This window comes from Ambystoma mexicanum, chromosome 2p (assembly GCF_040938575.1).
Source record: "Ambystoma mexicanum isolate Mex_15411 chromosome 2p, UKY_AmexF1_1, whole genome shotgun sequence".
NCBI lineage: Eukaryota > Metazoa > Chordata > Amphibia > Caudata > Ambystomatidae > Ambystoma > Ambystoma mexicanum.
The window spans coordinates 1,265,252,117-1,265,264,001 of NC_090923.1; the positions used below are offsets into that span (position 1 = coordinate 1,265,252,117).

Genomic DNA, 11,885 nt, shown 5'->3' on the forward strand with positions numbered 1-11,885 from the left:
AATCATGGACACTTAAAGCATATTGGAGAATATATGAATGGACAAATCAATAAGAGTTTGTGTCTTACGCAAAGGTTACATTTGATGTGCTCTATGCACTAGCTACTGGTTCGCCCGGAGTAGCTCCTGTCTAATGCCTAATTGGTGATGCCTGATAAAAAGCAGCTGACTTTTGCTCCTGGTCAAGAAATCCTAATTTCGACCCCTGCAATTGCAACCACCAATTTTCTCTAGGATGCTAGACTCTTGCTACACCACACCTACATCACCTACATGTCTTATGAATTGTTGATTAATCCTCCAGTTATGGCTCTTGTATTTTTAAATCTAAATTCACCAGTCACTCAAATGTCATAAATGTCCTCAATGTTACCAAAGTACCAAATATTTCACAGGGCAAATGAACGTAAGCAACAGCTACAAATCATGTTTACAGCCATGTGAAACAATAGGTTAGTGGGTTTAAAAGTTAAAGAAACTGTTGTATGCAGACCATTAGGCATATAGTGGGCACTGGCAAATGCAATTAAAAAATCTCTGATAAAGCCAGATGTGGTCCTACAGCACATAGAAGAGAACAATAGGTGAAGCTAATGTATGCTATATTGGAAACCCACAATAAAAGCATTTTGAAAAACAAGGTCCTATATTTAGACAAATCCAGCGTATGCTTCTCCTAGCCGGCGAAAGTATTGGTGTGCACCTCAACCCTGCTTCGATGCAGAGCACCAGCGCTCACCTCCCATGAGGTTTCATCAAAATCACAATTCTAATACCAGACAGTATCCAACATTATTTCACATCCTTTGATTGAAGTAGGGAAAATCAAGCAAATTACAAGGGACACACATTCAAAACAGAATAATGGCTATCACAATGTGTGTGAGTGTGGTCAAGTAGTTGAACAAATTAAGCCTTCTAGGTATTGGGGCACGTTAAATGCGGTCATTAGAAATATAGAATCAAACCTATGGGCAGTTAGACACATCTGCTCTGCCAATTCCCTGCTGCAGCAACATATGATCACCTTAGCGTCTACATCAGTCATGATTATTTGACAGTTCCTAAAATAGTAACATTAACCACCTACAAAGCAAAAATAGCTGTACATTCCATCTAGAGTCTTAAAGTGTAGAGAGTATTCGATAGTTATTCGGAAGGATATTTCCTGTTGAAAAGCAACATCATTTGTGGCATAAAATGCATTAGAGATATTGATTTGGCCAAGATCGGAGTTTTGTCAAGTTGGGAACTTAAAAATAAAGTCTGCTAATTCTCCAGTTTATTGGGGCATGTCACATATTCCTTCAAAACCAGGTGTCCACAACGATGTGTTCCCCATTCCCACATTGTAAAGTTTGGACTCCCCATTGTGATGGTCTTACTTCTTTGTGCCCACATCATGGAACTATGGTTCCCTTAGCCACTTGTGAAGCCCTGTATCCCCCGTGAAGGTGGGTATGAAATTAGCATGGTGTGAATGACCACATATACATGCAACTCAAATTCTAAAAAAGAAAAACGGGGACCATTCGCTAATTGGGACTTACTGCTTATAATGAAAAGGAAGGAAAAGAAAGGGAAGGAGAAAGTAAAAAAGGGAGAAAGAAAAAGGCAGAGAGAAAGACAACCATTAGCACAGAGTGGCAGACCGCTTGGAGCGAGCGCCTCCACAGTGCCTCTGATTCAAAGAAAGGAAGAGGATGACCATTAGAATAGTGTGAGACTGCTTAGAGACAGATATTTACTTGGGAACTAAGGGAGGGGGTGGGAGAGGACAGAGAATCCCAAGCTGGATGTGAGAGAATTGCACAAGGAGGGCACAAACAAGACCGATCTTTAAATTCTGGTCTAAAAATGTTCACAATTTGAGACAATGGTGCAGTTTACACAACTAAGCCTAAACGCTTTGCATTGTCAGACATTGAGCAGCCTTCTATTACAATAGCCATTGATTACTGCTTTGCATGCGTGTGAAGTCTAAAAACATCTAACACTTCAACCAAATTCCCCTCAGCCCCTTCATTTCAAGTTAAACATTCTTCAGTGAAAGCTATGTATAGTGTGCTTATAATCAACCATCAATAAACTCATATCCAAATTCGAACAGCCTTCCCAAAAATAAAGAGGATTTATTTATTACCAATCCTGGGTAGCATTACAATTCATCACCAACATAAGTCTGTGTGATGCTGCTGTTCCCTCGGACCCAATCAATCACATTTCCAGAAACCCAACTCATGCTTGTAAAATGCAGCAGACCAAAACCCTGGCATGCAAATATATTTAATCTATTTCCAAGTACCCATCCTTGCACTATCAGTTGTCTAGCTGTCTTACCAGGAAGCTGGAATGGCATAGAAGGAACTCTTGGAACACAGACTGTGTTAAAGGTAATTTGGCTTGTAACTCGAGACACCTGACTATCTTCTACCTGTTATTACCAGCAATGAGGTTATGAGATTGTGAGTGGGGACATGTTCCTACTAATCAAAATAAAGATTTGATGGGCGGGAGCACCTAGGGGCAGCTCCAAGTATCTGGCATCACCTAGTACACAGGAAACCTATCTGGCGAACTAGCAGCTAGTACATGGCATGGCACAAATGTAACTGCGATCCAAACTATTGTCCATTATAAATGCCTCATTGTAATGTGATTGGAATTGTGTTTGATAATGTTTTTTGAATGTTATGGTGTGAATGTTTTGTGCAAAGATTATTTTAAGCTATACACTAGATTATTAACATGCTGCATTTTTACAGTCCCAAAACTGGTTATTTTCACATAAGTATATTTGAATTGCACCAGTTTGACAAGGGAGTTAACTGTAGCTCTTGGTATTGCTTGGTGTCAAGCTAACTGGGCATGAGATAAATAGGTCTTAGCAATTTCATTTGCTGCATTCCATTTGAGGTGGACAAAAGAGAACAAAATGGTCAGTCTTGCACATTATGCCAGCATTTTTCATATGGCTCAAAGCTTTGCACTTTCCACAAGGCAAAATACATATTTTATGTATGTGTTTATTGCTTTTTTATCTAGTGCCTATACATCAAGGTGTTTCAAGGCGCCACAAGACAAAGAAAAGTGTGTGGGGTGGGGGGGGGGACAGGGAAGAAAACAACAATAACGGTCCTACTAGGCCAATGCGTCATTTGGATTGTGCAAGTGCAGTAACAAAAGTGCAGGTGGAGGAGAGTGGGGAGGGGTGCAGATACGGGGGAGGGAAAATTCTAGGGTGGGAGGGAAGTACGGGATAGAGTGGCGGCATACAAGTACAATGGGGAGGAGGGCCCATAAGGGTTAGGCAAGTGACAAGGGGAGACCAGGTGGACAAGTGCTAGGGGATGCAGAGAGTGAGGACCACGTGCTAAGTGTGAGGATGGGGGTGGACTAAGCTTTGTAGGGATGCACAACCCGTAAGGCTAGTGAGGGGAAGGGGGGCCCTAAAGGGCAAGTGCAGTTTAGGGGGACCGGAGTGCTGGGGAAGATTGGGCGAGGAGGGCCTGGTGCCCTGTAGGACTCAGAAGGGACCAGGCAGCCAGCCCATTGTGCAGAGGAGGGCATTAGCAGGGGAGGGGGAGAGGAAAGGAAGAGAAAAGGAGGGTCTTGAGAAGCGTCCGGAACTTAAGGAGATCCGGCTCAAGCCGGAGATGGGCAGGGAGGCCATTTCACAGGGAGGTTCCTACCGAAGAGAGAGCGATCTACCGCTGCTCTCTGCTTAGAAAAGCTTCTGATCTGCAGAGAAATTGAGCTAGAATACCGAAGGGCACTAGCAGGAAGGTATTTAGGGGGAGAGATTTGGAGGTAGCACGGTCCCATGCCCCAGAAAGCATTGTGGAGGATGCAGGGGGTCTTGAACTTGATCCTCACAGCCACAGAGAGCCAGAGGAGAGATTTTAGCTTTAGTACTATTTTGGATTAGTTGAAGGATAAAGGTATATTGAGGAAGAGGCTGTTGCAGTAGTCCAGTTTACAGAGGACCAGAGCTCTGGAGAGTTTCTGGGAAAAGGCGACGAGTCGAAGATGAAGCCAAGGTGTTTTAGCCTCACAAGAGGGTGAGGGGAGGGGACCCATGAAGGGTGGCCGGAGAGTAGGAAGGAGGGAGGGAGCAGGGGTCACAATGAGAAGGATCTCAGTCTTACTGGCATTAAGGCAGAGATCGTTAGCAGCACACCGTACCTGAACAGCAATCAGACAGTCAGGAACGAGAGTGGAAGAAGAGGAGGAAGTGGAAGGAAGCTTGAAGGAGAGTTGCGTGTCGTCCACATAACACTGGAAGTGAGGAGAGAAGGTGGAGATCAGGTGGGCCAGAGGAGCAAGGTAGATGTTGAAGAGCCACAGCGAGAGGATAGAGCCCTAAAAGAATCTGCAGGTGGAGAGAGTGGTGCAGGAGAGGAAAGGCCCCAGTTGAACCTGAGAATGTCAGTCAGAGAGGAAGGAGGTCAACCAGTCCATTGCCAGGTCTGGGATGCCAAGAGTATCACAGTGGATTTATAAGGGTGGCATGATAGACCGTGTCAAAGGCAGAGGAAAGATTGCGAAGGATGAGAACGGAGGGAGAGTTGGAATCGAGATTTGAGAGCAAGTCTTCATGGGTGTTCAGGAGAGCCGTTTCCGTGCTTCTGGCTGCTCTGAAGTCAGACTGGTAGTTGTAGAGACAACCCACAGATTCAGTGTGCTGGATCAGTTGGGAGATGGATGACCAACTTCTCCAAGAGTTTGCCAAGGAAGGGGGTAATGGAGATAGGGCAGTAATTAGCAGGGCAGCAAGGGTCGGCAGAGGGATTTTTAAGGATAGGGTACACAAGTGAGTGCTTGAGGGGCACTGGGAAGGAGTCAGTGGCAAAGGAGTGACTGCAGAAATCAGCCAAGGCTGGAGCAAGGGAGGCAATGTTTTCCTTTATAGTTTTGGAGACGCACGGGAGCACCTGTAAGAGACTTTCAAAGAGAGGACTTGTTTAAAGACCTCATCCGGTGCTATGGGCAAGAAGGAGAGTAGGAGGGAATGGGAAAGTGGGGCCAACTGAGACCCGAGAGTGGGTGAAGGAAAAGTGAGGGGAGTAGAGGAGAGTGTGCACAGGATGTCACGAGTTTAGGTTGTGAAGTGGGAGGCCTGTGAAGTGCAGAGGGCCTGGGATGGCAGAGAAGTGGAGACTGCAGTAGGATTGGCAAGTTCCTTGCATATTTTGAACAGTTCAGCCATGGTGTTGGTGGCCCCAGAAATGCAGGCTTGGATATTGGCCATCTTCTTTGAATGGATGGAGAGTCTGTATTGCCTATGAAGCAGGCGGCAGACCAGTCTATCAGTGGATGTGCTTGAAGCCAGCAACTCTGCACTTGCGTTTGAGAGAAGCTAGGTCAGAATCATATCAGGTGCAGATCCCCATCCTTCATCCAAGGTGTGTCTGACTGAGAGTGTCAGACAGGAGGGAAGAATGGTGAGGGGAAAGTCACAGAGGCTGTGGAAGAGTCCATTGGCTGCACCAGGAGAGTCAAGGTGAACATTGAAGTCTCTGAGGAGAAGTTTGGAGGTAGAGGCCAGGAGAGAAGCAGTGAGGTCAGACCTCTCCGAAAAGAGTGGGAAACCAGACCAGGGGTCCTGTAGATGGTGGCGAGAGTCAGTGAGAGGCCCAAAGAGACACCAAGCCTGCAGGAGAGGCATTTTAAGGAAGAGTAGGACTGAGTCGGTATGATAGTAGCAGGGACTCCTTCTGGGAAGATCAGGGCCACTACGCCTCCAGCCCGGTTAGGCCTGGGTTAAGAGTGCATCTTGTGGCCCTCAGGGAGGAGTATGTCAAAAGCTGTGACAGAGCTGGCAGTGAACCATGTCTCAGTGAGAGTGAGGACGTCAAGTTGAGAGTAGCTAAGTGAAGCTGGTTGCCACCTTTGAAGGTCTTCTGAGGAGGGGTACAGGGATGCGTACACCCGTCGGTGGTGGAAAAGGTGTCAGAAGGAGGAGTAGTAGGAGAAAGGAGGAAGTTGATGAGATGGAAGACACCCATCAAGAAGGGGGAGGTTGGGCTGAGAGCCCTGGGCCATGTCAGTGCCATTCTGGTAGACATTAATGATGCACCTAGAGGATGGGAAGTGTGCCAAGAGTATTTCCCATTTGGGTCCACCATTAATGGGTGAAGAGTCCAAAGGTCTGGAGATGGAGTGACAAAGAGTATGTCAGTGAAAGTCTGCCTGGAAAAAGCGCCGACGTAGGCATCGGCAATGGGCAGGCCTGTATTGGAGACCAGGAGATCTTTCTTGAACTTTTTCCTTCCAGGCTTCGGAAAAGAGGTAGGTTGGTTGATGGAGTAGCAGTTGAGTAAATGGGGGAGATGAGAGCACCAAAGAGGGAGAGGGCAGAGATGGAAGGGCGGAGTAGAGACAGAGAAACTGCACAATGAACTCACCAGGTGGCCTAGTAGCAAGACAGGCACTGACAGATCAGGTGAACAAGAGGAAAGTCCAGGCAAGAGAAGAGGGACCCCAAGGCACAAGCACGAGGGTGGAGTGATCTGCAGAGGCAGCAGGGTCATCATGCTGCTCATGCAGCAGATGGGTGCAAAGCATCAATACTTTGTTATAGTGTCAATGGGGTCTTATTAGTTTCCAGCAAGTGTTACAAAATTACCCCGACATTAGGCCTGAATATTAACCTACTCAGTTGCCTGCTGATGATTCTGCAGGTAGGGCACTCCTGTTCAGACGGATGACCTCATTTGTGGAGAAATGACAATATAACAAATACTCTTTGTTGTTGGAACATTTCAAAAAACACCACAACAGCCAGAACATTGGACGAGTCCCACTCAGGTACTTGAGCCTCATGCACATGTTCAATTTGCTCCAAAGTAACTTGCCTGGATGTAAAGGTACTATATCCATGGTACCCGATTCCTCCACGACATCCCCCACCTCCAGTGTCTCCCCCCCCGTCATGATTTTTGTTTGGCTGGGAAGCCAGGGGTCATCGGTCGCAGCTCCCATTGAACACTTTATGCATTGGATGCTGTACTGTGCACTCCCCATGGCCATCCCACTTTCGGCTCTGATCTCCTGCTTCTTGCTCAAGTTCCAGGTCGCTATAACAATCAGTGGCTATTCACTGTGATTCGCCTCTCTTCCCTGCACACCCACTATGAGCTCCCTGGATTTGAGCTCACTCACCACATTGTCCTGCAAATCTTGCTGAAGGCACCGTTGCCCAGTCAATAAGTTATGAAGGAGGCAGCCACTATTTAAAATAGTAATGCCCACAGTATTTGCAAAGGGGAAAATATACATTATTTTAAACATACCAAAGATGTCAGGGTCAACAGGAGAGTGCTTTGTTTACTGGTCTTCTATTTAACCTATAGGAAACAGAAATAAAGAAAGGCTTTCCACTGTGCAGCTGCATGGGACATTCAAAAGTAGTAATTTAAGTGAGGAAAGGTGTTAACAGGGAATTGTTCTTATCTGATGGGAGCTTGGATTTGCAGCACTGCCATCTCTTTGATGGTCAATAGATGTATGGGATGTGGAACCTGTGGAGGTAATACATTAGTTTGGATTCCATGATATACTTAACATACTACCATCTTCTAACAAGACTAGTTGGTGGTGCCACACACATTGGTCTGCCATTATTCCTTAGAAATACAGATCTCATATTGAATTTAGACATCTGTGATGAAGAACCTCACTGCATGTAATACCATGGTAATCAAGGTCCCCGAACTTAGTCATCAATCACAGAAAAAACATCTTACTCCCTTGTCCACAAAATATTTATGTTGGTGGCGACCCTCCTTTTGCTCTGGGTTTATTTTCCAGGAGAAAAACTGCTCCATCCACTTTCGATTTATGTTCAGTATTACTAGTACCCTTCCCCATTAGGGTCGGTGACTGGGCAACCAGGCTTCTAATTTATCTTTAATTATTTGGAGAATCTTTTCACTATGTGTCCAGCTCAGGGTCTTAACCCCTCCCAACCTGTCATAAGCTTACCAAGGCGTATGCCAGAGCCGATCCTATCCCAGAGGAGGGTGAGAGAGTTGGGGTGCTTAGGCCCAGAACACCCCCCCAAACCCCCCTGCCCGGGCATGTACCACAATGTGTCTGGGTTACTCCCATTTCTGGCTTTATGGATAAGACGGGGTAGAGAACAGAAGGAGCATACTGGTTGCCCTAATGGAAATTAACTATCCTTCCCCATTCAGGAGCAGAATGTGAGACCCAACACTCACTCCACGAAGCACAGATCTGCTGGAGACGGAATAGGGTAGACCCAGGAACACTCCACAAACCTTGATTATAAAGTGAGTCACCAAGGATAGAAGAGGAACAGAAAACAATCACAGTGACTTCATGGCTGGCAGTAGAACAATGGAGATTGAAAAGTGATGCAGAAAAAGGCCCTCATGAAGACTTCCAGGGGAAGTCCAAGCCCAGAAGGGAAGGGGATGGGAGGAGATGACAGTAGATCAGGTGGGTAATGACCAGGGAAATCGAGTGAGCCAAGTGTCCAATGGAAGCACAAGGAAGTATCTAGACAGAAAAGGGAGGGCTATAAAAATCCAGGAGTGTCCGCTGGCAGTGAAAGATGCTTAGGCGAATTTGGGAGGAGTTGATGTATGGCCAAAAGACCACAGAAGCATGTGCAGTAAGTGGAGGACTTGGGAGGAGGGTTTGGGTTTTGTTTGGATGGAGCGAAAGTAAGACTTTGGGACTGAGTAGTTTGTATGTGATTGAATGAGAGAGTAAGAAAGAGAATGAGAGGGGGAGAGGTTAGATCAGCATAGTAAAGGGCACGTAGAGATAAGAGGCATGGAAAGGTAGACTAGGAGGAGAGAGTAGCGAAGCAGAGAGTGTAAAAGGAAGAATTCTATAGAAATAGTTTGAAAAGAGCTAGCAAAACACATCTAACCAACAGCTAGCCCTTGAAAGGAGTTGCTCAACAAGCATTATAACACTGCTGAAGATGTGCCTGGCACAGGGATGTGTGGATGAAAGGAAGCACAGTAGACAATTAGCACTGTACAATCTCCAAATAAATATATTTAACATATGTGTTCTGAATGGCATTTATGTACCTTTTATAGCTTCTTGTCGATGACAATCCAATGTTAATCTTCCCCTTTCTGCCATGTTGCAACATTCAAATTCCAGCAGGTAGAGTGCCAAGTTACTTGTCTGTCTTTTTCCCCGTCATCACAATCTCCCTTGGTTTCACATTGCTCGCCATGGAGTCGGTAATGAGAAGAATTTTCCTCTGCGCATATAAGAAATGAAAAATGATTAGATTTCTCAAAACTGAAAATCTATATCAAGATATGGAAATTGTTCAGATTTCAATATTTAATAAAGCCACATCCACAAGGATATTCTCTCTTTTTGGTGGTCCGTTTATCTTGTTTCCTTACTGTTTTTCTACTTTTCTCCTTAACTGGTTATTTATTCACATTGTATTGTGCTTTGGTGAAACAGCTTTGTAAGCACAATACATAAAATGACAGCGCAGTACGATTAGGTATATAGTTATTGGACATTTTACAAGGGTATCGACCACAAGATGTCTTCACAGGAATGCCGGGGGAAGAGGTGAGAGATGAGGCAGGAGGAAGACTAAGATTTCACTTGCATATTGACTGAAAAATACAGCATTTATTTTAATAGGGGTGTCAACCAACTTTCTTTTTTACTCAAGGATGCTTACTTCTGATGCTGTTGCTGGACCTGGGATCAGATTAAAGCACTTGGTGGTTCCGGTCCCTCTCTTTTTCCACTGAAGAGCCAATTCCAGGCATTGTTCGATGGCAAGCTTCTGATGCAAATCCATTTCACCATAGTACAATGAAATAGTAACACAAACATTAATATTATACATTCCAATAGCAAAAAATGGCACTCCTTAGTGCAAAAAACACTACCTATGATGGCGTCTAGTTTGACACAAACGGTTTCAATTTTTCTGTATATTCGAATGTATTGAACACCATGCTTACAAAAAGCTAGTATTCATCTCCAACATGGGGCAAAGCCCGCTAGGACAATGAGCCCTCCAAGCACACTGCCCCACTCACGGGCCTACCAGTGAGTTTTCAAAGCAGTCTTCTGAGAGTTAATGACTTAATTGGAGTTTTAAACCCACTACTGGTGTAATAAAAATGTCTTAAGCAGGTCTTCCTTCAGCCACTCAATTGAAAACTGGTGCAGCAAGCTTGCTGCTTCAGCTAGTTTGCATTGAGACAGGTTCTGAGGTGAATAGCGAGTGCTGTGACAAGTGACCAAATTCCGTTCTACCCCAACTGCCTCCACTCTTCTCCCCATCTGCCCCAGCCCTCTTCTTCCTCAACTACCTCCCTTCTGCCCCTACCAGACTTACACCCCCATACATACAATATCTCCCAACAACGAGCACACAATATCTTCTACCCACACTACCACCCGTACAAACTCTCCCGCTCACCCAGATACTCGATCACTCCCTCTATGCAGTTGAAGGGGCCAAAAATACAATATAAAAAACACCCAGGTAAAATAACCCAAGAAAAAAATAAAAACACACTTTAAAAAAAAGACTAACTGTAACGCTCACCTGACTCCCACAGAGGCTCGTCTAGTCTGGGTTGCTGTGGCCTCTTCGAGCGTGATGCGCAGAACTCGGAACACCGACTGAACAGGACCCTCAAATCTTGCTTGTCTGGCCCGTAGGAATATCCTTCTGCAGATGAGAAAGGGGATTAACAGTCTGCAGAATAGTGTGCTTGCTCCCCCCTTCCCCCCTTCGTTCTTCTCTAACTTCCTCCGAAATCCCCGGTTGAAGTTCACCTTATGGTTTGAAAGGATGAACTCTCCATCCTGCTTCTGGTGCAGGGGCGCGTGTTAGTCCAGTTACTTCACTGGTTTTCAGAATGACGCTGGCAAAATCCACTTGACTTTTCCTAACAGAACGCCGTAAGTATGATGATTACAAAGTTCAAGTGTTGAGCCTCATTTTCTGTTGCCTTCCTAACCTGTGATCTGTCCTTTATTTCAGTTGCAGAATGAAGGCGATGCGTTGAGGGATTGAATCGCCGATGGTAAACTCAGGTGAGTTAGCGATGGGGGCGATCCCTCTTAATGTCTTTATATTCCTCCAGTAATGTCTTTTGTCCTTTCCCCATAGGGGCCGGGGTGCGGTACCTGGCAACGAAGCGGCGCCGACCCGAAATGAGGAATGGTCCACCAACAGAAGACCGGTAAGTGTTATGGCGGAAAATTAGGGTTTTCCTCATATGTTCCTTCTGCTCACCTTTTGTCTCTTCTTCTCTCCCCTAGGCGCAGAGATGTGGCAACCAGTGCAGACAGTCGCGGTGGAGCCAGAAGAACTCCCGAGGACAGGTGAGTGAAGCGCGGCGCTGCAGCGAGCAACGCGGTGCTTTTAAATGAAAGTCTTTTCTCAGGAACAGGAACGCTGGCGTGAAGGTTCCGGATGCAGGTAAGAAGATTGATAAAATTCTTGGTTTTCACCTTTCTCTTCTCTTCTTTCCTTACAGGTGTTCCAGGATCGAGGCGGGCGTGGCTGGAGACCAGATGCAGGAGCAGACACGGTGAGCGTTCAGCTGCTTGGATGCAGAACAACGCGAAGCGTGAGCTTCTGTCTGGGCGTGGCTTAAATAGCCCCCAAAGTAGTTCTAGATAAGTAACCTTCCCTGGCCACGCCCGAGTGGCAAAATAGTCCCAATGAAAAAATAGTCCCTTTCAGGTCTCAGGGAGGCCTGAATCTTGCAGCATGGTCTGCATCAGGTAAGTGCACAAAACACCTTCCTTTATGAGCCTGGCACCTATGGCGCCAGGACTGATGTCCAACATGAGCCTGGCGCCAACGGCGCCAGGAGAGAGTCCAAAGAGCCCCTATAAGGGGC

The 11,885-nt window shown here is 45.9% G+C and overlaps 1 long non-coding RNA gene across 2 annotated transcripts in view; it reads right to left on the reverse strand.

Annotated features, from left to right (window-relative positions):
• The window catches only part of LOC138567408 (uncharacterized), a 36,148-nt gene extending 25,462 nt beyond the window's left edge, over nt 1-10,686 (reverse strand). The window contains exons 1-3 of one of the 2 annotated variants that reach the window (XR_011302197.1): nt 10,577-10,686; nt 9,695-9,799; nt 9,072-9,250 (exon numbers count right to left, since the gene is read on the reverse strand). This is a non-coding gene — a long non-coding RNA (uncharacterized lncRNA). Of the gene's footprint in view, nt 1-9,071; nt 9,251-9,694 lie in introns of both variants that reach the window. The other variant, XR_011302196.1, reaches the window with a different exon arrangement.
• Nucleotides 10,687-11,885: the final 1,199 nt, after the last annotated feature.